The following is a 26,003-nucleotide window of genomic DNA, read 5'->3' as shown; positions in this document are numbered from 1 at the left end:
ACCTACTTAAACTTGTTGAACCGTTATGATATCCAGGATTGCAACGGTTCACGTGCCCTTATATGATCGACACATCAAATTTGGTAGTTACCAAGTTTGATCGATTACAAATGGACCCTTGTTCTTTACATGACAGTTAAGTACATACTAAACATACCATATATAAATTGCATTACGACCACTATACTTTGATAATGTCTGGTTAATGCTACAATTATGCTTTGAACAAGATATTTGCATAATTCTTCACATAGCTTCACCTTTTTGAACTATCTACGTCGTCTTACCAAGTTTTTGCCTATAACCTAAACAAGTTATGTGATAATAATTCTTGAACCTACGTAATAGCAAAACTACACTATACTATAATAGTAACAGTAATTAATAATTTAAGGTAAAAAAATGTGAAAAACACAACGATCAATCTATATATAGAGAAATGATTGGGAAGAAGTGAAGCGGGTAATCGTGGACTATCTATCACGCAATGATGTTGGAAAGTATCGCATAGTTTCTACCAAGTCTGTCAAGTCACCTTCAGGACAACATTTTAAGTTATCAGTGCCTAATTCTCAAAAGACCCGTGGCAATTATATAAAATGCACCTAATTCATTACTCTATTTTTTTGGGAGATTAGTTTGTTTAACAAGTGTAAGACTTCCGAAATCGGGTGTCAAACAGTTGGAATATCATACCATAAAATTTACTCAAATCACAAATCACAAATAACGGAAGTCTTTCTAAACAAATTCCCCAAACAGGGGAAACACCCAAAATGTAAATAAATAAGTTTAAGCCCAATAATCCTTTTTACTCATTCAAAAGAAAAAAAAAATACTATAAATTAGTCAAAAAAAAATGTTTGACACGCTTATTTAAACTCGAGCATACACAGCGGAAAAACATTCAAATTTAAAGTAAAATTAAGTTTAATATCATAACTTCGTTCTATAAATAATATCTTCCACTAGAAATGCCATCTTCAAATGCCTGGTAGCCTCGAGCACATTTAAGTGGTGATCCAAACATCCATCTTACCTATAATCAATCTAACATGCATACAAAGTCAGCTAGGCTGAGTGAATTCATGTTTTTATAAATATAATTGACTAAATATAATATAAGTAAAACATTTAAGCTTTACAACACAATGAATAATAAAAATATTAAGTTTAAAATGTTTATTCATCACGTAAGTAAAATAATACATCTTTCCTCAGGCAAGCACACAACGCGGATCTCCTCACCTTAAGTCACCAAACACAAAGTAAGGGACTTAAGAATATTACATCCTCACCTTAGATCGCCAAAAGGGGACTAAGAAATTTTCACATCCCACCCCAAGGATAGATAAACTATTAGGGGACTTCCTCACGTTAGATCACCAAAAGGAAACTAAGGAATTTTATCCTCAAATTTTGTTCTGGTCATGGCTTGACAAAGCATGCACATTCACATAGACATTCACACACAACTACATTTAGCTAAAGCATAAACTAACCATTCCTCAAACAAACACATATATTTGGCTAAATATTAAGCTAAACAATCTTCGAGCATACACATACATTTAGCTAATAAGTAAGCTAAACAATCCTCACTCATATACCTTATAAAATATCTAGTTACCTCTATATATAAATATATATAAGCCTATGATAATTTCATCAAAGGGTAAAATTATTAAAGTAACTTCATGGTATGCATGTTAGCCCAAAATGTTAAATCATTAATAAAAAAAAGGGCATCATTGGACTCACCCGCGTGCAAATCCAGTCTATCAATTGCCAAGTGACCGTCAAGCAACACACAATCAATCAAAGACCTGTAACATGGTAAAAATATATATAAATATACCACTAACTAGGCTTATGAAACTTCAAATGGTCAAACAGGCCAAACAGGTCAACAAATCCTAACAGAAGTTGGTACAGTTCTAACCCGTACAACCCGTGTTCCACTTTTCTATTAACGGCCTAAGGGTTCCCAGAAACCATTCTAAGTACTCTAAGACCTACTTTAACCATTTAATATCAACCTGAACCGTTTTCCAACTTTAGTTAAGCACTTACAGCTCAAGAACGCCGTAACGAGTCATTTGTTAATAATTATGGTTCTAACAAGAGTTAAACCCATCCAATACTCATCCTCGTTCAAATTACTTTATAATCAGCCCCTAATTACATCATTAATATAACATTTCATCAACTAATTCAATTAGGAAGCAAATGGGTACAAAACTACACTTGATTCAATTCAAGGATAATGAATCCGCTCGTTAAAGGCTTGATTGTTTAATCGTCAACCAATTCGGCCCTGAATCATAAAAAGTCATAAAATAAAATACAACAAGTCCCCCTAGGGGTTCATGACCTGAATTAGTTGTCAACTTCATCACACAACATGCGAATTGCAAAATCCATAATCTAAACCGTACCAAAACCTAAAGAAATGCTCTAACAAGATCAAACCAACCCGCAGCTCTTTGTTATTCAAATTTATTTACACCAGCTCCTAATAGCACTTCATTAAATTCATCCTTCAACCAATTACAATCGCTGAGCAACAGATTACACGATTTCACCCGGTTCAATTCAAGGAAGTCGAATTCGTGCGTTTAAGAACTCGATAGTATGATTGACAACCAATTCAGCCCCAAATCATGAAAAGCTCGTAAAATATAATAAAATAAGTCAATATAAGAGTTTAGGAACTGAATTAATAGTAAATATGGTCACAAAACACACGAATCATAAAATCCCCAAATCTAGACGAATCATAACCCTAATTTCAAACTATACGCTTTTGACCGACAAAACAAAAAAAAATAGCCATGAAATTTGAATATGAAGCTAATGACATAACTTAGAAGTTTATAGAAGTAAAAGCTCTAATTTAAACCTTCACAAGGTTTCCAAATTGCACAACAGATGCATCCGTTCGCGTATAAATAACCTATAAAAAAAATGTTACCGAAAACTCTCCTCAAACATCATTCCCGACAAATTTTCTCACATCCCATGATCATACCAAACAATAAATAAAAGATTCACGAAGTCATAACTTCGAGTATAAGTCGTTCTGAACCCATACGCACAGCATCCTAAAGTACAAACGCGAACAAAAACTGAAATGGTCGTAACTTGACCATACAAACTCCGATTCGTGCGAATCATATATCCATGAACCATCAGCCGAAATGCGAACCATTTCTTGTTTTGCTAATAACTTGGTCATATGAACTCGAAATCAAGCAAATATCCGTGCGACCGCGCCTCCGAGCACCACCACCCTATACTGTGGCCGCCATCTGCCACAGCAAGAATTTCTGCCGGAAAACCAAACAGTGGCCGGAAAACCAAAACAACTTGTAGGATTTTACTTGGGTTAAACCGTTCCACCATCTTGAACCCAAATCACTTTCCGATGGCATACAATCACCATAAATCGAGAATTAAGAAGTAGAATAAGTTCTAACCACCAGCAATGAAGCAATAAGCAATTTATTTACAGTGAGCTAACATTAAATTGAAGTATATGTGCCTCGAACGCTTGAATTAACCGAAAACCAAATGGGAAGTGGGAGGAGAAAGTATCCATCGGCTGATGGGAAAACTAGGGTTAATGTTGTGTCTTAAAATTTGGATTTTACTTAATTGGTCACTTAAGTTTGCTGAAACTAGTACCTTGATCCCAAAGTTAACTAGATGAACTTTCGAAAGGAACAACAAGGCCCTCGTGACTTCAAATGATAAAAAATCCATCAATAATACAAAGCCGAACAAATGATTTCCTTTATTGAGAATTTGTAGGCATTACAACAATTTACATAAGGCCATACATAGTACAAAGAGCAATCGTCACATACAAAGCAAATGTTATATGTTGATATATAATTGCTTCCACATTAAAATGGACATTTCCTTAAATTTAGATGGAACACAGACATTACAAAAACAAATAATACATTATTTCTATAGTTAAAAATATATAGAAAATCAAGGTCATGTTGTTGTACAAACGGAGACAAAAACAAGAAGTATGGAAGGATTTGTAGACAAATAAAACTCCTAAAAATAACAAAAATTTAATAATAAAATCATAACTCAAAATTTAATAAAAAAAAGAAAAAATGTAAGAACACAAAAATGTTTCCATCGTTTCCTTGTTCACAAAAAAAAAGACACAATATTGGGGAAAAAGATCATTGTGTCTTTCTATTTATCATTGTGATTTTTGTTTATTTTCGTCATTGATTGTGTATTTTTTTTATATTATGTTATATTACTCAACATTATGTTATATTTTGTTCGGCATTATGTTATATTTATCATTGTGTTGTTTGTTAATTTTTGGTATTGTGTCCATACGGGTTTTTTTTTTGGAACGGGAATGACAGTGGAAACAATTTGGTTTTTTAAAATTTTTCGTTTTTTACTTATATTTTGAGTTATGATTTTTTTATTGTTTGATTTCATTTTTTTAGGGTTTTTTTTTGCCATAAATCCTTCTCTCACTTCTCACTTTTGTCTCCTTTCGCATTTTAACTTTTCCCTATAAAATTATTTGGGAAATGATATTCTGATGCATCATTTGTATATGCAGGAGGAAAATTACATGGGAAGATTCATGTATTGGGTAATTTATATTATAAACCTACATATTAATTTGTCATCTCAACCTACTATTTCACTTTCGAGAACAAATTATTTATCAACTTGAGTCATTTGACAGTTGCAGCACTTGGCGTAGGCTTTATAACAACATGTGTCATTATAATCTTATGCTTAAAAAGGAAAATTGAAATGAGAAAAAATGCAAAGTACAATGTCAACGTTGAAATGTTTCTAAAAAATCATGAATTCCTAGCTCCAAAAAGGTACTCTTATGCACAAGTTGAGAAGATAACAAATTCCTTTAAGGTCAAACTAGGTCAAGGTGGGTTTGGTACCGTGTATAAAGGAGTGCTAAGAAACCAATACCTAGTAGCAGTGAAGGTTTTAAAGGAAATAAAAGGTGATGGGGAAGATTTCATTAATGAGGTTGCAAGTGTTGGTAGGACTTCCCATGTTAATATTGTAAGTCTTATCGGATTTTGTTTTGAGGGTAATCATAGAGCTTTGATCTATGAGTTCATGCCCAATGGTTCCCTAGAGAGGTTCATATTCAGCCGTGGTTCTTCGAGTAGTAGCCAACTTGGGTGGGAAAAACTACACCATATTGCGATTGGGATTGCTCGAGGTCTTGAATACTTGTATAGGGGTTGTAGCACAAGGATATTACATTTTGACATAAAGCCACACAACATCCTATTGGATAATGATTTTTGTCCTAAGATATCTGACTTTGGCATGGCTAAGTTGTTCCGTGATAAAGAAAGCAGGATATCCATGTCTCATATGAGAGGAACACCTGGTTATATTGCTCCTGAACTGTTTTCTAGAAATTTTGGAGAGGTTTCTCACAAATCAGATGTTTATAGTTATGGAATGATGATTCTAGAAATGGTTGGAGGCAGGAAAAACATCCAGGTTGGAGTTGATCATACAAGTGAGATATACTTTCCCCATTGGATATATAAGAAGATTGAATTGCATGAAGAACAACTTGGACTGAGTGAGATTGTAAGTGATGATGAAAATAGGATTGCAAGGAAAATGATTATTGTGGGATTGTGGTGCATACAAACTAATCCTTTGATCCGACCGACAATCACCAGGGTGTTAGAAATGTTAGAAGGGGACTTAGAGTCACTTGAAATCCCTCCAAAACCTTATATTTCTTCTCCATCAAGATGTATCTGTTCCCCATCAACATATTCATTGCATCCTTCTAGTTCTTCTACTTGACACTTTGGTAATATTTGTTCATTTAAATATTGCCATGCTATATGTTATTCCATGGAGTATGTGATGTGTAACTGTTTACGTCCCGATTAACATTTAGTTAACCCAATTACCAACTTGAATACCACTTTAAGGTTTTGGATTCCCATATTAATTGGGTTCGATCTTCTGGTTCAAGTTAATTCAGGTCAGGTTTAGTATTTGTGTTTGGGTAAAAACGACACCTCTAGATATCAGTCACATCTCCACTTGAGCTTAAAAACAAATATTGAATGTATTCATATAACAATACAATATCCTTTTACTATTTGAGTGAGTTATAAAGTTCATCCCACAAGTACTGCTTAATCGTCATGTTTAATTTTAATTTGTTACGATCTAAAAAAAACATTATTTGACTTGGTATCTATATTACGATATGGGCAATTCAACCAGATTGTTTTGCATTTTGAATTATAAGCAACTAAACACAATTATTTTTCTATATATGTTTCATTTGGCTCGCTAGCACGTGGATTTTCAACTCTAGAGCTAGGTGTCATGGAGTGATTTCTTCAGCTCTCGTGTGACGCTTAAATGTGCTCTAAGTAAATCTTTCAGTCCATCGATTGCTGACACAAATAGGTGTTTGTATCACTTGAAAGCTATTACAAGAATACAAGCTGCTTCTTGAGATGTTATTGCTTTGGTGTGTTACAAATTAGTCCTCACAATACAATTAAAAATACTTAGGGTGAGAAAATAACCGAATACTAACTGAATTAACAATAGTTCGATTCAGCCATGACGAATCAGCAAAAAGTTGGGCTTCGATTTCGGTTTTGATACGTGTCATAACTGATAACCAAACCGGTTATTAACCCATCAAGGAGTTTGGGAGCTGGCAATATTACAAGACCACACATTGAATGATCTAAGCTCTCTACCTACTTAATTATGCATCTTTAAAATACAACTTTCATATGAATTTGTTGATAATAGTTAGGTTTATTGGATTTTAATAATCCCTATTGATTGATATTGGCCGATAATAATCCTTATTCATTTTATCGCCACTAGCAGTCCGAAATTTAAAAAAGTTGGCCCCCAATGATCCCCCGTTAAAAATTACTTAACGGCGTTATACTTTTTTCTGAATTTCAAACTAATGTTTTAGGTTTTTGATCATAAGGAGGATACGAGTCGATTGATGTAAAGCTTCGTTCGAACCGGTGCTCCAAAACGACGAAACAATGCTTCAATTCGGTTGTTTGAACTTACAGTTAACAAAAATAAAGTCGTTTGGATCACCGTTTCGAGCTAAGTTTTACATCAATCGACTCATATCATATTTCCGAACAAAAGCCCTAAGCACAATAGTTTGAAATTCGAAAAAAAGTATAACGTCGTTAAGTCCTTTTTAACGGTGGACCATTGGAGGCCAACTTTTTTAAATTTGGGACCGTCAGTGGCGATAAAATGAATAGGGATTATTATCGGCCAATACCTAGGAATTATTAAAATCCAACAAACCTAATAGTTATTAATTTTTTTTTTAAAATTCACGCGTGTAATTTGGGTAGGACCATTTATTGGAGTAGCATTAGCCGCAATTTTCCCATCTTAGTAAAAATTTTTATATATTAGGTAAGGATGTTCCTTCTTCTTTTTTACTTTATATTAAATTCATCCCATTTGAATTGAATGACTATCTTGCGAGCCATTGTATTAAGTATTTATCGGCTTATTTTTGACAATGCATATTTGCAAGAATTTGATTGTAGTACATAATACGTATTACATACAAAGTTCATTGCTGGTACTGACAAACTGGGTGACCTACACCCTTCCAAAGCTGCCAATCTTGGAGCAGAATTTCAAAGTACGTTTTAGAGTTTTCAAGACAACCTTTATCCTTCCAAGTTTGCTTGGAAAATTCTAGAACCCTATGATCAAGATTCAAGTGGGTTGTGCCATTCCCACCCACCTAAATCCACAATGTCATTGTTGTGTTTCTTTGGCGGCCCTTTTTTTATGATGCGCTCGTCTTGTCCATACGAGTTATATGTCTGATATCATCTTTACTAGACGCATAGTATCCGACTCAATAGCCATTGTGGCATTTTGCAAGCTTAATCCCCTTTGATGGTTAATAAAGTATTTGTAAATGTGACTGGACCAAATTTAGCCTTTCCGAACAAATCCAACCCCAACACCAACTTCTAGCCGCATATTTGCACAACGAATAAGCCCAACTTGTCTTTCTGCACTTCAATATTAGCCATCACAACCCATGCCATCCAATCCATCCCTTTAAGCTGCTTGCCATTTTTATGCATGAAATATAACGGTTACTGCCAAGTTTGAGTTTTACCAACGGATTGTGGATAGATAGTCCATTTGAAATTTTCTAACACCGACAAACGACTGTAACGAATAAGCAGGATTCCAAATATAAATGTTATTCTTTTATTTTAAAAAATGCTAGTGGCTGTGGAATATCCATCGTGATGGGCTTATACCATCACCAACAAAGGATTGGAAAGTCAAGCGGGAATCTACCTTATTGTAACAAAGTAAAATAAATGTGGACACTTGTCATGTTTTAGTTAATTCTCACAATTATTTTTACCTTCAAAACTAAATATACCCTAATATATGTAATAAATTAATAATTATTCACTTTCCTTTTACACTATATTTATATAATATCTATATATTTTTATAAATATAAATATTAACATATTATTTTACTATATATTTCAAAATACTTGGTGAATTCCAAAAATCAACAAAAATTATGTTTCTCAAATGAAAATTATTTCGGGTTTTTTGTGGAACTTAAATTTGATTTTATGGGTCAAAGTTGGTAAATAGATTGTTTGGTACAAGTTAACTACATTAAGGTCAAAATTTGTTAAGAGTCAAAAATGAAAATGTTGAGTATTTTTTAATAACCTTATTTGTCATACAGAAGAGTTATAAGCAGACCTATATGTTACCATATCAAGAGTTACAAGCAGAATGAACAAAAGATTTTAATTTTTGATAAACAATATATACCGACCAACATAATCACAACTGTAACAAGAAAGCTTTTTACTTATTTGTAACATATTTGTGTGATCTTAATTATGTAATTTTTATAATTTTAATGTAAGTTGTAATTGTATTAACGAAGTTTGATCATTTTATTGACTGTATTTCATTTAATGGTTAAAGTTTAAAATTTTCATCAATTATTCGTGTAATACACGTGCCTCAAACTAGTTTATTCATATAACAGAATGCTTAAAATGCAAAATCCAGTAATGCATAATCATTACGTAATTATAAATATCAATTTTCATTTTCTATCTATGTTACCTCTCGGTGCCTTTAATTAGGTTCTACAAATTTAAAAACATCTAATAATATAACTATTGCTTTGATTAAGCGATATACCGTACCTAAAATCTGAATCAACCTAAAACACGTCCGAAGTTAATCGAAATAATCCAAAATATGTCGAAATGAAACCCAAAATACCGAAATAAAATTTGTAACAACAAAAAATTTCTGAGTATACCGTTATAACTTGAATCTGGTGATTTAAATCAGAATATTAAATTCTACGAAATACCCAAACCTTTGAAAAGTAACAACAATACCCTTTGAATAATCGGAAAACCGAAACAAACAAGAAACTATAATTTTATGTGATTAACTATTTAAAGTCAAACAATTGAAATAAAACAAATATCTTCAAACCTGCAATAAACACTTTAAAATCATCGAAACAGGCCACAAGTTTTGTAGTGTTGAAACTTGATAAAAAATTGTCAAAAATTAGTTAACTCGTGTGAACTCTAAATTATCCAAAATACCCTTTGTATTCAAAATGCCAACAATTTCCCTTGCGGTCAAACTCCTAAAACTTCTAAAGTTTCACCCATTGTAAACTTTGCACACTTTTGACCATAATGCCCTTGTAGAAAAAATATTATTTCTTGACCGATTGTCAAGATTGTAACTCAAAATAAAAAATTCTGCTATTACTTCAACCCAAAACCAAATAAATGAATAATGTCCCAAGATTACAACTTAATCAAACTCAGTGTCTGACCCGAAAACTGTTGTCGCTGGTGATCCATATATATATTTCACTACTGTGACAATCTGTGGTTGTACTATGACCTGCATTAACTTAGTTATGTAACCCATTTACAATCAGTCCGTGTCTGAAATGACCTGAAATCACTATGATCTACAGTTTGACAAACAAAATTCAAACCGTCATCTGCTTTAATGCAAGATTTATCCCAGCTAAAGCTATAACCAGAAATTCAGTAGGGGTAGATGGTACCGTCTCTTCACCCAATTCATATAAAATTCACTTCATTTGCCGATGGTTTGCATCTTGCTACTGGATTCGGCATCTATTGATGGTACATGTGGACTTTTGATGCACCCTTTTTGCAAGGTTTGGTACTTTGGTTGTTGCTTCTGTGTTCCTTAGGCCACGGGCTGTTGGTTCACTTTGATCTAGCCCTAAATATGCATATTTGCAAATTAGATAACATTCGATAAGTCAAATAAATTTATACTGCTTTCTTTTCTTGAAATAATGTAGGCAAATCAAACCTTTTTCATAGCTGACCGCTACAACTTTGTGATAATCGCCACCATCAAGGGACTATTTTTCTCATTTCTTGTAGTCTCGAGTCTCGACTTATGGAACACAATACTAAATCAAAATCATTCACAAAAAAACTATATTAAAAATAGTTTCCCTCCTTATACTTTTAACTAATTTATTGCGAACATGTGAGGGAAAAAAGATAATGTGTATCTAGTTAAATAAAAAAAAAGCAATTCGAATTATCCTAGAATAATCGTAATTCAGACATATAACAAACTAAAATAACCATTTGTAAAGCCAACATTACCAACACACAACTACACATAGGCTTAAACAGAAAGATGAAACAATTTGATCTTCTAAAAGGTAGATAACCTATGAGTCTATGACCCATACGTTCATTGATACTGAATCACTTTACATATTTGAGCCACAGTCAAATTGAATATGCATGAAAAACCTATCCCCACAACTCGCCTCTCGCCACCACTGTCATCTTTGTCTTCCACCATGGTCGGTTTTTATCCGATTAACAAAAGCTTAAAGACAACAATGTCAAGTTTCTTAAGAAACCAAAAGCAGAACTAACAACACACTAATAATAAAAACTCTAATATAACAGTACACGCTACTAAAAGAAAGTGCATAAGGCATACCTTAGATAAGGCAACTGTAACACCGTGAAAATACTCCGTCTAATTTTGAGCTGAAAATATAAATTTTGAAAGTTAGAGAGTTGAAAATGAAAAATCTGAAAATTAAGACATATCGCGCTACGCGACGCTCTACTGATAATACCATCGCGCTACACGACATAGAATTACGCAAATCAAGAAAAAGGGGGGCGTCGCGCTACGCGACGGCCAACCCAAATGGTCCATCGCGCTACGCGATTACCATGTTAAGTAATCTGATCCACGTGTCCAACCACGTGTCAACACGTGGCATGATCTGGTGAATTGCGGCGTCGCGCTACGCGATGGCCACAGGGAAGGCCCATCGCGCTACGCGATGGTCTGCAAAACTCGGCTATAAAAGGGCAGCCTCATTCATTCCATTTCACCTTCACTTTCACATAGTTAACCTAAGAAAACGTGCCAAGGTGTTCCGAGGCTCCGAGGGTTTGATTCCACTAAGAAACGAGGTGTCGAGACGCTGTTAAACGATCCATTGATCTATTAACCGAAGCACGAGCTGAGACATTGCTGATTTTCTTAATTCTTATTCTCGACTAGCTGCTTAAGTTAGGATTATGCTTTAAGATTCATTTATTACATAGTTATTAGAACCGAGTTAAGGTTATAGTCGTTAAACTATAAATGTTTTCCAAGTAATGGTTTATTAAGTAAAAATGTTGCTTCCACAATAAGTAATGTTATCAAAACTATATTTTGACGGGCATGTAGTAACTGTAAGGGGGATATCATTAGTAGACTCTTCTTGCCTAAGGTAAGTAATTCGTACAAATCCCAATCAACCGCGGGACCCATTTACTTACCTGGAGAAGTTTGCCAACGTGATAGACTCTATTAAGCCAAAGCATGCTATATCAAACGTCACGCAAATACAATCATGATTTCAAAACATTCACAAACCTAATCAAGGTTAAAAACCAGACTTAAAGTCTGTAGTCTAATTAAGAAACACCATCAAGGTGATTGTTCAAACCTATTTGTTTATAGGTTAACAATCATTCACAATGAAGAAGGTTTTCAATCAATCACACCGACAGTATAGGTGAATACGTTAAACCTTTATAAACAGTCAAACATATTTATACTCTGTAAGATAGACTGGTTGTTTGTCTTATAGAGTCAGTCAAACATTTACATGAGATTACGTGATTTCTAAAACATTGTAATACAAATTAGAGAATAAAACAACTCAGACCGAATACACATGTGTCTGGATCCAAACATAACTGTTCAGCCTATACAGTCAAAGGCTAGGTGGCCGCGGGCTAACAGTCATATATAGTTCTTTGTTATGGGCTATGTGGCTTAGAGAAATTGTGTGTGTGAGTGTAGGACAGTGTTACATATACTAGAAATAGAAATATTTCTGCTGAGCTTGTCAAGAAAACTATGTTTGTATTATAATTGTTATTTAAATGCTTTTAGAGTCATAACTATTCACCAACACATAGCTGACGTATTTTATTCCCCAATGCAGGTAACTAAGTTTGGTATATTATACAAGGACTAGAGTCGTCAAGAAGATAGAAGCTCGCAAATCAAGATGGCTCAGTTTTTGAATATAATAATCCTTGTAATATAAAAACAAATACTTTTGTAAACATCAACTTGGGTATTTAATTTCTAGGTAAATTTTCTAATGTAAATTAATATTATATCAACCAATAAGTCATCCGCTAAACTTAACCCATAAACTCTGATACATTTACAAAACAGGTACCAACTGACAGTCATACGCCTAGACCCTAAGTCGGGGTGTGACAGCAACCACGTGAAACTTTCAAAGTGTGTCCTATTGGCGTTTGAAATGGGCCAAGACTCAAGAATGAACGGAGGACAGGAATCCATAACTCAAAGTCATGCATGTTTTCAGTCAATATGGAAAACAATATCCGACGTGATGGATTTTCTTTTTCTTTTTCTTTTTTTTTTTATTTTAGGGTGGGGAAACCTAATTTTGTAATTCTACCTTAGAATATTTATGTATAAAATACATAGACGTAGAAAGTATGAACACTTATGCATATAAGTTGGGTACTCTAATATCTTCTGTTAGAATTCGAAATGATATTCGTCTTCTTTTTCGTGTCCGTTATTCTCTCTTGTCTACCATTCCTTCACCCTGCTACAAACAGAAACAATTCTCCACCCATCTGCCTAGAAAGTTTCAGTTGTCCAACTTTCATCCCATTCAAGTACCCGTTTTACAATGCCATGGACACAAGATGTGGGTTGGTCAAGGTCAATTGTACACAGACAGGTGGAGAGATTCAATTTGGAGGACTGTCGTATGATATTGTTAGGAATCTGGCTTATGATCATAGCACTTCTAGCTCATTACTCATCTGGAGCAGCACATTTGACAAGCTTGTAAACAATAAAAGTTGTGACGCGCTTATGACAAATTTCACTTCTCCAAGCCCAATTTTGTATTCTATTTCATTAGCTTCCGCCATCACTATATTCAAATGCACAAAAAATCTCACTTATTCCGAGGAACATAATTACAACAGCTACAACAAATGCAAGGATTATAACTTCTATTATAACCACTTAAATACAACTGTTTCAAGTGACCTTCGACAAAAGTGTCAAGTAGTGCAGCTACCTCGGAAAGCACCCGGTCCATGGCTTAATCAAACCAACATATTTTCTCTTCTTGATTCATCCGCCTTTATTACCTTTACCCTGTCACTTTCCTGTGATGAGTGTCAGAAAAAAGATCAACATTGTGCTACTGAAAATGGACATGATGTTCATTGTTTAGACATCATATGCGGTATGCACAGCTTCTTTAATTTTCTTTTATCTAACCTAGTCTTGAAAACTTTTCTTTCTCTTGAACATATACTTTTGTTATTATTGAAATTATTTGTTTGTCATATATCTCATATTTTGTTATTTGGTTAATTCCGAAGAAAAACCAGGCAGAAAATGGGGGATTAAGATTCCGGGTAAGAAGCATCTTATATTCTATTTATATTCGACTGTCGTGGTTGCAACAAAGGTTGCAAGTGGAGAGCCTCATACTTGCCATCCTTGCACAATTAATATAATATTTAGTGTTTTGCTCATTGCTAAAAGTCCTTCTATTGTGGTATTTGCAAAACCTCAAGACCGAAAAATGATTCGTGAAGTATTGTTGGTGATGGCAGTACCTCCTTAAGTGTATTTATCCTTTTTGCCTGAAAACTTTTATACGTAGTGTAGTTACCCTTGGTCCCTTTTCTTCACCTCAAAAACCGAAGGCAACGAGTATGTGAAGTGGACATGCATGAATTTTTTTTCTCATATTTACTAACTTGAATTTAAACTCATATCTTCTTTATAAATTTATATATGAAGAAACACATATCCAGACCGTAAATACGATTAGATCTACACTTCCACAGGTCAAGGTGTGAGGGATGTAGTTTGGTCAAACGAATACTAAATAGATCCGAATCCTGCAAACAAATCATCATAAGCTCGTTACAGAAAGGACAAGGTGGGGTCTTCTCATAACCACCATCCGACGTGAGAATCCGTATCAATTCTTTAAAGAGAGAAAGTACTAAGCATAAAGTGATTGATGCATTATAATTGTTGTGAATGAATACCTTATGATGATTGTGAAGGTATTTATAGCCATGGATGAGAGAAAATGATTGGTTGAGTTGTCACTGTCTAAAAGATGCTTCCATTCATCTGGAAGGACACGTGGCCGGTTTTGATAGGGAGTAACAGCCGGCCATGTGCTAGGCCGTTAAGGAATATCCAGTTGGCTCCTCCTTATTGGCTATACCATCACGTGATCTCTGTTAAGAGAGTAAATGTCCCTATCAAGGGATCTTTTGGTTATTAACCGTCTTGCCTTTGCAAATATAAAGCCCTTCCTTCTCTTGTTTGCGGATGCCTTCCCCAAGCTTTTAGACGAATTCGTAACCTTATTCGTTCTTCCACTGGTGAGTGCTTTCTGCATTTTATCTGAATCTATTCGTTCATCCGCCCGCGAGTAAAGTGCCAAAATCGTCCTTGTGGTTTGGTCGAATATGCGATTTTAGTCCAAAAATGTTTTTTTTTTGCAACTGAACCACTGAGGTTTATCATTTTTTGCCAATATCGTCCAAATCGCTAACTTGGTTAGTTTTTTAACATTAAATGAAGAGTAAAACTGTCTTTTTGACTCATTTATTTTTTTGCCCGGTTTATTTATTCTTGTTAATCCTTTTACCCAGCTCCTTCTCTGTTTCCCAAACATCATTCACTATCTGCAAACCCTAATTCCTTATTCCCACCTTCAATTTCTATAACACAACATCTGGAAACCAACAACTTCTATAACACCGGAAAACTCAAACCAATATCGAGATGTTTTGGGGCAAATCGGGATTATGAAAACCACAATTTTCCGGTGAGCACAATTTACATTTTGGGGCAAATTAGAAAACATAAATCTAGACGGCAGATCTGAAATTGTTAGCATGCTCAAAGTCTGCTCTCGATTGGAGCAACAACACAACGTGGATATGTGGTTGCTTGAAGTAATGAAGCAGATTTTGTTATGAAACGAGATCACCGAACTAAGGTGTTGGGTGAGAATCATACGGCGGCGGTGATGAGGGATGTCTCCATGATTAAGGTACAAGCGGTTTCCCGGCGAGCATCAGACGGTGGTCTTGATGGTCTTTTGTGAGAGACGGTGATGGTTCAGGTGATGGACGACCAGTGTTGGCGGTATCTATGCCGGATCAAGTGGCGGTGATCTGGATGATGACGAAGGCTCAATGGTGGCGGTGGCGCTGTTTGTGTGGCGGAGTTACATGGTGGTCGACAAACTGATGATGGTTACCAGATCTGATAAGTGATTACAGTTTAAATCCTTTAGTTTACTTATATTATAATTTGAATATATTAGTTATTTTAGTTTAAATTAATTATTATTATTTTTTTGAATGCCATTTAACTTAGGATATGGTTCCACACACCCTTTGACTTATACACCCCTCCATTCAAGTGGGTTCTATACGATCGTATAGCCTCTAAACGATCGTATGTAGGGTTTGTGGATAACCAAAAGGTTTACCAATAATATATCCCTTAACTTAATTTAGTTGTAGATAGTATATGTTAGTTCTCTTTTTCATTTTAAATACTAAAATAAACAATAGAATAAAGTATTAGGTAAAAAGACCACAATAACCCTAACTTAACGTTAAAAAATAACAGAGTTAGTGATTTGGACGACATTGACAAAAAATTAGAAACCTCAATGGTTCAGTTGCCAAAAAAAATATTTTTAGACGAAATTCGCATATTTAATTAAACGTCAGGGACGAATTTTGCACTTTACTCTCTGCCCGCGGATAACTTCGATAGGCTCTTAGAAGAACTGAGTGGACTTTCACTTTTGGTGGTTCTCTTCCGCGGGTATTATTCTTGGCAGGAGCGACCAAAACTAAAGTTGCATTAAAAATAATTAGTTGGAAACTTTAAAACTAATCAAGTTTGTGTTCTAATTCCGGTTGAAAGACCGGTACCGACTCGTATATTGTAACCAAGGATCTGATACCACTGTTGTGTTTCGATGGTGATCAGCCAAAATTTATCAATTAAAACCCGATTAAATAAATATGACAAATAATAATTAATGCAATTAATTAATATATGCGCAGCGAAAATATAAACGAGCACTCAACACTAAAACCAAACCCAACAGGATTCGGTTACAAATGATATGGGCACGAAATAAATAACAAAATATTTATATAATTATACCGATAAGATAGATATACCTTTGCGGATAATGAATAACCGCACGAGACACCGAGGTACAACGAACGATGCTAGTTTAACTAACCGAAACCAACAAACGGTGGCGGCGGTGTGCGAACACAACGGCGACGGGGTGTAGCGGCAAGTGGCGCTACTAGCGGTGGTCCGACGCGACAGGTGGTGCAGCTGACACGATCAGAACAGCGGGTAGCGTGCGGCTACTGGTGGTATGATGAAGGCAGCGGCTCCCGGAGGTGGGTGCGGACTGATCTGCGGCAGGAGAGTTGATTTTTTATGGCTGCCGTAATTATAAACGAGAGAAAAGAGACTTTTTGGATTTTCGTGGCACGCTCCTAACATGTTGGAGACTTGAATTGCCCTCCAAGAAAAATCCGTAGGTTATGATGATATTTTACTTATAAGACTATATTTATAATCTTGTATTTATCAACAATAAATCACAATTGGGCTCAAATTTCAACTCGTTTTAACTTTTAACTCTCGTTTAAAACCCGAACCACTATATTATTTATAACTATTATAAATAATAATTCCGTCTTGAGTATATATATAACCATACCATATAATTATATAAACATAATATGTTCCGTTACTGTTTGTCATTACCGGTTAAGCTAGTTAAGTGGGTTTTGTGTTTGTTGCCCAAGGTATATCTCTTACGGATCATAACTCGGTCGGCAACGTTAATTTACTCGGGCCGGTCCATATTTTTCAACATCATTGGGCCGATGAACATTAAACCAAGGAGAGCTGGGCTGGAACACAATCTTGAACTTTGATATTTAACCGCCCACAAGAACTCAAAAAGTCCAAAACATGAAAAGGAAACAAAAGAATATATATTAGAACGAAAGCAAAAGGTTTGATATTAAATTGTATGATTTTAACAAAGAAAAGTTCACATTAAATACATAATAAAACGGGGTAGAAAGTCAACTCGGTGTCATTTTCTTGAACTTGGATCGTAAGTTGCGACGTGTTAGGCTGAGGGGTGTGGGGGGCGCGAGAGGGGGCGCGAGTGGGGGCGCCAGCCAATAATATTGTGACGTGTGGCAGAGAGAGAAACTTGATAAGATGGGTGTTGGTAGTGGTGCTCGCGCCCCGGGACATAGTGTGGAGGGGCGCGAGAGGGGGCGCGAGCGGTTTTTTTTTTTATTTTTTTATAAATGTATTAAAAAAACGTATTATTAAAAAAACTCAAAAATTATTTAAAAAAACACACATTTTTTTGAAAATTCATAATAAAAAAAAACATACTAAAAATTAAACAAACAATAATATTTAATAATAAAACTAATCTAATACAAGATCATCTGGTCGCCTCGCCCACAAATGTTCGACCAACTCATGTCGAAGATCCCCGTGTATCTTACGGCTCTTGATATTTGCTATGTTATGAAGTTTTTGTTGATCACTGATTGTGGACGGTTGTGGCGGAATGTCACCTTGGTAGTTTTGGCATATAGCTTTGCCCTCGTCTTCTAACGTCATGTTGTGTAGGATAAGACACGTGTAGACGACGTCCATTATCCTCTCCCGAGTCCAATAACGTATCGGGTTCGCCAGAACATAATATTGTTTTTTTATAGCTCCAAAAGCTCTTTCAATATCTTTTCTAGCAGACTCTTGCTTCTTCGTAAAATACTTCCGTTTGTCGGCGACTGGATCTGTAAAAGCTTGAACTAACACAGCCCATTCGTTGTAAATACCATCGACCAGATAGTACCCGTACTTGAAGAGTTCTTCATTTGCAAGAAAAGATTGAGGTGGTTCAACCCCGTCGATAAGGTCGTTGATCAAATGTGACTGATCGATAACATTAAGGTCGTTATTTGACCCAGCAACACCAAAAAAAGCATGCCAAAACCAAAGATCCTGTGAAACCGCCGCCTCAAGTATGAGGGTCGGCCCTTCATGATCACCACGGTGGAACTGACCTCGCCAGGCCGTTGGACACATAGCCCATCCAACATGCGTACAATCGATGCTACCTAGCATCCCAGGAAAACCATGTTTTTCTGCGTGCACCTCATATATGCGTTGGATGTCATACGTTGTAGGTTTACGCAGATATCTCCGAGCGTAAGTCGATATGACTCCTACGTACAATATATATTACAAAATGTAATAAATATTTAATAAAAAGTAAAATTAATGTTTTTTACCTTGACAGAAAAAATGAAGGGATTCACGTGCAACCCTTTTCGACATCTGTAAATACTCATCCAAAGCGTCCGACGAGATGCCGTACGCTAATTGACGGATAGCAGCCGTGCATTTTTGAAGAGGGGTAAAACCGGGAAGACCCCTAGCATCCTCCCTTTGTTGAAAAAAGGGATACCGTGCCTCTAAATCACTCGCTATACGCGTGAACAATTGCCTGCTCATTCGAAAACGAGTTCGAAAATCCGACTCCGCGTATACCGGTTGAGGGCTAAAATAATGCCTCATCAAAGTATCGTTAGCACCCGATCGATCACGATCACGAGGTGGTGCTCTAACCCTCGGGAGTCGGGGTTGATGGGCTTGATTTTGCAAGAGATTGACCACGGTTGCGGTCAAAACCCCCCCTACATGAAGAAGCAAATCATCCTCTTCGGAGGAGTCGGAATCAGACGAGTACGACGACATTATTTTTAAAAAAAAAATTGGTTTTGGGATATTATATATGAGTTTGGAGATTGAAGTTGTGTTTGATATGGTTAAAATAGGTTGATGGTATGTGATATTGGTATGTGATATGTGGTATGTGATATTGGGTTGATATTGGTTTATATAGAGAAAAAGTTTTTTTTTTTAATAAACTTTAAAGAGCCAACGGCTCTATTTATCCACACCCAACGGCTATGCACGAATTCCAAGCCACTTTACGCCCTTTTTCAGGCGTGATCCCCCTTGCGCCTGCCTTGGTCTGCGTGCTCGCGCCCCTCTCGCGCCCCTCTCGCGCCTCGGTGGTGTGGTGCTCGCGCCCCGGGGCGCGAGCGGAAGGGCTTTCGCGCCCCTTCTCGCGCTCCGCACCCCTCAGCCTTAGATGAGGCAACCACATGAAACTTTCCAAGTCTACGTGTTTGTCCTATTGGCGTTTGAAAGGGTATAAGAATGAATGGAGGACAGGAATCAATATGTCAGTCTTTAATGTTTTAGTCAACATGGAAAATAATGACCAATATATGTTATGAAATGTCTATTTATTTGTTATTGTATAGAAAATGAATGAAACAAGTTGAATTGTCAGTTTATAAGTTGGGTAGTTCTCTAATCCCTTCTACAGGAATTTGAAATGATGATTCTCGTCTTATTTTCCGTGCTGATTATTCTGGCTTGTCAACCACTCCTTCATTCTGCTATATCAAACAACGTTTCTATGCCTGTATGCCCAGAAAGTTTCAGTTGTCCAACATTTTCCCCGTTCAAGTACCCATTTTACAATGCCACGGACAAACGATGTGGGTTGATCAAGGTCAAATGTACTTCTATAGGTGGAGAGATTCAAATTGCAGGATGGTCGTTTGATATTGTAAGAAATTTAGATTTTAATCAAAATTCTTTACTCGTCTGGAGCTTACCATTTGACCAGCTTGTGAAGAATAAAAGCTGTGATGCGCTTGTGAATAGTCTCACTTCTCCGAGCCCTCTTTTGTATTCCATTTCAATAACTTCCTCCATCACTCTCTTTAAATGCACAAAAAATATCACTTATTTTGGGCAATTTAATTACAGTAACTATGTTGGTTCAGGCCTAAGAATCACACAACACCAAACACTCAAAACTCACGTAATATGTGTGTGAAAAGAAGTTTGCAGAAGGTAACTTAGACTTGTATGTTCAATAAACAAAAGTGGCCTTTATAGCCTTACAAACTAAATCGTGAGAACTACAAAATAGCTAACTACTACTAACCTAAAGAATAGGCAATCACATGACCTTTTTACCCAACGTGTACCCCCCACATTCGGTCAATGATATACCAAGTCTACATTAACAATTAAATAAACCAAACATAAAACAAATAAATGCTTAGTCTTCAAAGTATCCAGCATGAACTCCACGTGAGGACTTTGACACCTACTATTTCCATGCAAACCAAATTATGTGACAATAAAAGCGGATTTGTATACCGACCCATCATGATTAAACCCAACATTCACCCCCTTAATCTTGATGTCGGTTCTTGCTTCTTTCTTGCTAGCTGAATCATAAAGATTCAATCTTGCTACAAATCACACAGTTCCGGTCTCTTACTAACTTTAGGTTTTCTTTCTTTCTTCCTTGCGAGGCCTTTCTTTCTTGCTAAGCGACGCCGGCCTCTTTCCTACTTTCTTGTGGTGCCTCTTCTTTCTTTCTTTCTTTCTTTCTTTCTGGATCAACAAACCCGAGTACCAGTACCTTTCTTTCTCTTTTCAATATCTGTTCATTTTAATCCATTTTCACCATCGTGATACTATTACGTAGGTAGATTGAATCATCATTATTAATAAAACACTCACTAGACCTTAAAAAGATTAAAACTAACCTTTAAACAGTGTTTAAAATCAAATGTATAAGTGATATTTAAATTATCGATCTCATATCAATGCTAACTAAACATAAATTTGATTTTAATACTTGTGTTTTTGGTTAATAGATTTGTAACTTGGGTTATGGGTTTATGCGTTCATTCGCTAATTATCTGTTGGCAATTCGCCTGAGCCATTCGCTGGAATCATACGCTTTTGTGTTAAGCCTATGGTTTTTTAATGTCAGTGAATGGTTATCTATTTGTTTGATGATTTAGGCGAATAAACCTGATTTAGGGGTGTTGACTTTGAATGACCATAATGTAAGCGAATGGAACCATACACTAATAATCTTAATCGAATGATCTTCCATTCGTTACTTAAGTGAAACGTCTGAGCCCATAGGTTTTCATTTAAGTGTATAGCCCTTTCACTTATCTTATTGATAAACGAATTAGGGTATTTTGGTTATTTTGTGATATTATCAAATGCTAATTGCCTCCTTCGTGCAGAAATGGCTGAACAAGTTGAAAACATTGTTGCTGGTGCTCAAGAAGATCAAGAAGTTGTTCACGAGGCACGAATTATCGGAGAACAACAAATACTAGCTGAAGTACAAGCTGCATGGGTACAACTTGTCCCAAATCCCAATCACAGCATTGTTGCATTCTTGGGCCACAATAATCCAGATCATTCTATATTTGATGGAATTATTTCATTTCAGAGGCATTTAAGAATCTACAGTGCTAGTTCTACAAATTTGCCATCTTTCTGCAGCATCATTTGTCCATTTTGGAACACAGCTATATATGATGCAGTAACACGGAGTATCAAGGCAACAATTCAAAAGCAAGAGATTAAGATTACACCATAGACAATTAGATTATTCTTAGTCTCTCAGGACTCTAATGATGATGTACACTGCTTTGATGGTGATTCGATCAAGGGGCTACTAAGAAGAATCAAGTACAAGAGAGATTTGAATGAGTCTCAATATAGCAAAGCTTTTCTGTGTAAGCAATACAAGTACTTGATGCATGTTCTCATCCATTGTCTTGGAGGAAGAAGAGCCGGGTTTGATAACTGTCGAGATATGTTACAATCAGCAATGGTGCCTCTTACTCTTAATAAGCCATTCAACTTTTCATAGATGATTTTTTTCTTATGATGGAGAACTGCGCCAACAAGAAAGATAAGTTTTTGATGTACCCGAGATTCTTGCATATCATAATCAACCATTTACTGCCTAACTTGCTCAAAGATTCTATTACATTGAATGATGTGATCATGATGAATCCAATGTCTGTAGACACCATAAAAAGAATGTTGATTTACAGTGGGTAGTCTGAGGAGGAGTGGCCTAATTTTAAGAGATTGATTGGTCATTTGAGTAATCTAAACTATGTTAGACCTCCTAATGATTATTGGCATCATAATGATTCTAATCCCGATGAAGATGATGGTGGTGTTGGTGATGATAATGATAGAGGTGATGATGGTGGTTCTACTAGGAAAAGTTCCATTAGGAAAGATAAAGGAAGCGTGCTATGATTGAGAAATCGGCTAAAGCGAGATCTAAGAAGTGAAGCAAAGTGATCGTTATTTCAGAGAACCCAGATCCTTCTTTACCCAATGGTCCTCTAAGTTTTCCTAAGCCAGCAAAGAAGAAATAAAAGTTGACAATTGTGGTTACTTCTTGAGCAAGCATCTCCTATACTCACATTGGTTTCTACTGATTCTGTCGATCCTCGTTTATCTTCTGTTCCACAAATGACGCAGCAACCTACAACTTCTACAATCTCTTCTACACCAACATCTATTCCTAAAGCTATTATGTCTGAGGCTACTTTCAGAGGTTTACTGATTTTTTGATGATGCCAAGATGGGATGTGAGAACTTTGGCTTGTCGACCTTTCATAAACCGGAATAATGTTGAGTTTCTAAGATGGTTTCATAGCCATTTGGTTTAAGAGATTGAACACGTGTTTAAATTCTGTCAGCCACAGGTTCCTACCAGCCATACTAATTTGAGAGAAATTGATCCGCACACTGGATTTTTGAAAATCTTTCTAAAAGTCGAACTGCCTCGAGTGATGAAAAAGTTCCCTTGAAGCTAATGCCTCAAGATTTCTATAAGGACTTTAGCAAGTGGTACTATGATGAGAAGACTGGTGAAGCGGTTATTATTTTGTGATTGGGAATTAATGTCAGATTTATTCGAGTGCTTGATCTGATGTGGTTGATTAACTCGTCAAATGAGGATATTCACATTTTATATAAGAATCAGATTCGGTGGTCGCATAGTAGATATAATGAGTTGGTGTTGTAGTTTCAATGAGTTGTCAGACTTTGCTTAGCTTTTGATATACATGCTGGTGGAACATGGCAGACCAAGTGGAAGTAGAAGACAAAAACAAAGCTCAAGACGAGGGGAAGTTTGTTAATGTATATTTGTGTTGTCTTGTTCTTCGTAATCATTAATTGGTCTTAAAATAGGTTGTAGGGGTATTATTGTAATTATCCTTAGGCCATTTGCCTGGTATGTAGACGATTGGACCTTGTTTTGGTTCCATACGGTTAGTTTGTAAGCGTATGTGGTTTAGCTAAGGCCATACACCTGGGTTGTAGGCATAGGGTCCTTCCGTTAAGTTTTGGATAGTCCAAACGCCCGGGATGTAAGCGTGTGGGTAGGCGAATGGGAGGCCATTTGCTGAGGGATCAGCGAATGGCTCTTCCCCGATATAAACCCCAGTAACTTATTCTAAATTAATGAAGTGCCTTTTATTATTGAAACACCCTATTACTCTGTCCAATTCTCTCTAGAAAACGTACACTCCCACACAGTTAATTACCTAATCAACGATATCATAGAATAGATTATAAATCAAAGATGAATCCATTCTCTGAATGATTATTTGCGGATCCTCACTTTTGCGAATTGTGAGTTGGGAGTCACTTTTTGCGAACTGGGAGTTCGGAGAAACACTTTGGAGGTGGGAACTAGGAGCTGAGACTAGGAGTCACTTTTTGCTGATTGGGAGTTAATTTTTGCTGATTGCGAGTAACTTTTTGGGAGTTACATTTTGCGGGCTGGGAGCCAAATTTCCAAAAAATCAAAAATTCATCAGATCTGGAATATACTATGTAGGTTCTAAAACACTAACCTTTTATTTTAAACACCCAAAAAAAATGCCAACTTTTCCTAAATCTTTCTTTTGTTTGCAAATCGAAACTGTGAAGAACTCGATATTTCAAATCTTGTTACTTTCGAGCAACACCAAGGTCCAAGCCACTCCAAATATAGCGCCTAAAACGGATCCAAGCTCAAATCTAGCAAACAAGTCGATCAAACCCTGAAAAGATGACCCAAAAACCCAAAAAGTTGAGCCGAAGCTCTAATATCAATGTAGCTTCCCAAGTGGGTCTAACAACTTGTTTCGGATCAGTCCATATTAATGGTGAGCGCAAATCACCACTAGCACTCAGATCTTGGAGGATCAAATCTAAAATAAATCAAAAGAAAAGGAAACGAAAAGATGATGTTTGTGAAACAATCCAAAAGTCTCCTGGGGCATGGGGTGAATAGTTCTCCTTCTATAGGGAACCCCGTGCTCCTAGTGTTTCCATTAGTTGGGCCGAAATAGGCTTGCCCATTAAGCTTCTTACAACCAACAAGGCATTTGACTCATACAATAGTTAAACGAAAACTAGATAATACATTCAAATTACATAGATAAATTATCTAATACATAAACCTAATAAATATAGCCCTACAATAACCAATGTTGCATATTTTCCACTTAAAAGTTAAAAAATCATGTTAATATTAAATAAACATACAAAATCCCTCCGCAAACAATCAAAATTTTCCTACATTGAGGGATGTAACATGCTTGAGGAAAAAAAAACATAAAGAGCATGCCATTGAAAAAAAAGATGGTTTTCTTTTTCACATTTAAAGAAAAACGAGATTAAGAGAAAACGAAAAACAAAAGGAAGAATAATAACTAGCACCCTTTTTTTATATATTTAAGAGAAATCAATAACAAAAAATATGATAGGGTTATTATAGCCACACTTAAAGGGCAGGGAGTAGAGCTGCACAAATCGAGTATTAAAAGAACCGGGTTTGGGTATGGAACCGGGTACGGGTATGATCGGGTATTGGAAAATCGGGTATTATTAATAACCGGGTCAGGTTCGGGTACGGGTATTGGCATGAAAAACCATACCCTATGTACCGGGTCCGGTCGGGTATTGAACCAGGTTTTCAATACCCGAGTATTTGAATACCCTATTTTCGGGTATTGAAAAAACCCATTTTCTGGATATTTGAATACCCTATTTCTGGGCATTAAAAAAATCAATTTTCTGCAGCATTCTTCTGTTAACGGGCCTACTTTGTTTTTTTTATTATAACTCCATTTTTTGCATACAAACTTCAAAGTTCATTCAAACATATGATAATAACTAAACAATGATATAAAAAACATTTATTTTATGTGTTTTAAATTGTTGTTTGATATGTCAAAAGACGTTGCTCTAAACAAAATATTTATATCAAATATGTGCTTCAAAAAAGATCCGTT

At 35.9% G+C, this 26,003-nt stretch overlaps 1 pseudogene; it reads left to right on the top strand.

Annotated features, from left to right (window-relative positions):
- Positions 1–4,710: 4,710 nt before the first annotated feature.
- LOC143557622 (PR5-like receptor kinase pseudogene) lies at positions 4,711–5,859 on the top strand (annotated as a pseudogene).
- The last annotated feature ends 20,144 nt before the right edge of the window (positions 5,860–26,003 follow it).

This window comes from Bidens hawaiensis, unplaced genomic scaffold (genome assembly GCF_021521415.1).
Source record: "Bidens hawaiensis isolate Kalapana, Puna unplaced genomic scaffold, B.hawaiensis_p1.1 tig00019074_1, whole genome shotgun sequence".
Taxonomy (NCBI): Eukaryota; Viridiplantae; Streptophyta; class Magnoliopsida; order Asterales; family Asteraceae; genus Bidens; species Bidens hawaiensis.
The sequence above is the reverse complement of the archived record's forward strand: the minus strand, read 5'-3'. Positions and strand labels throughout refer to the sequence as shown.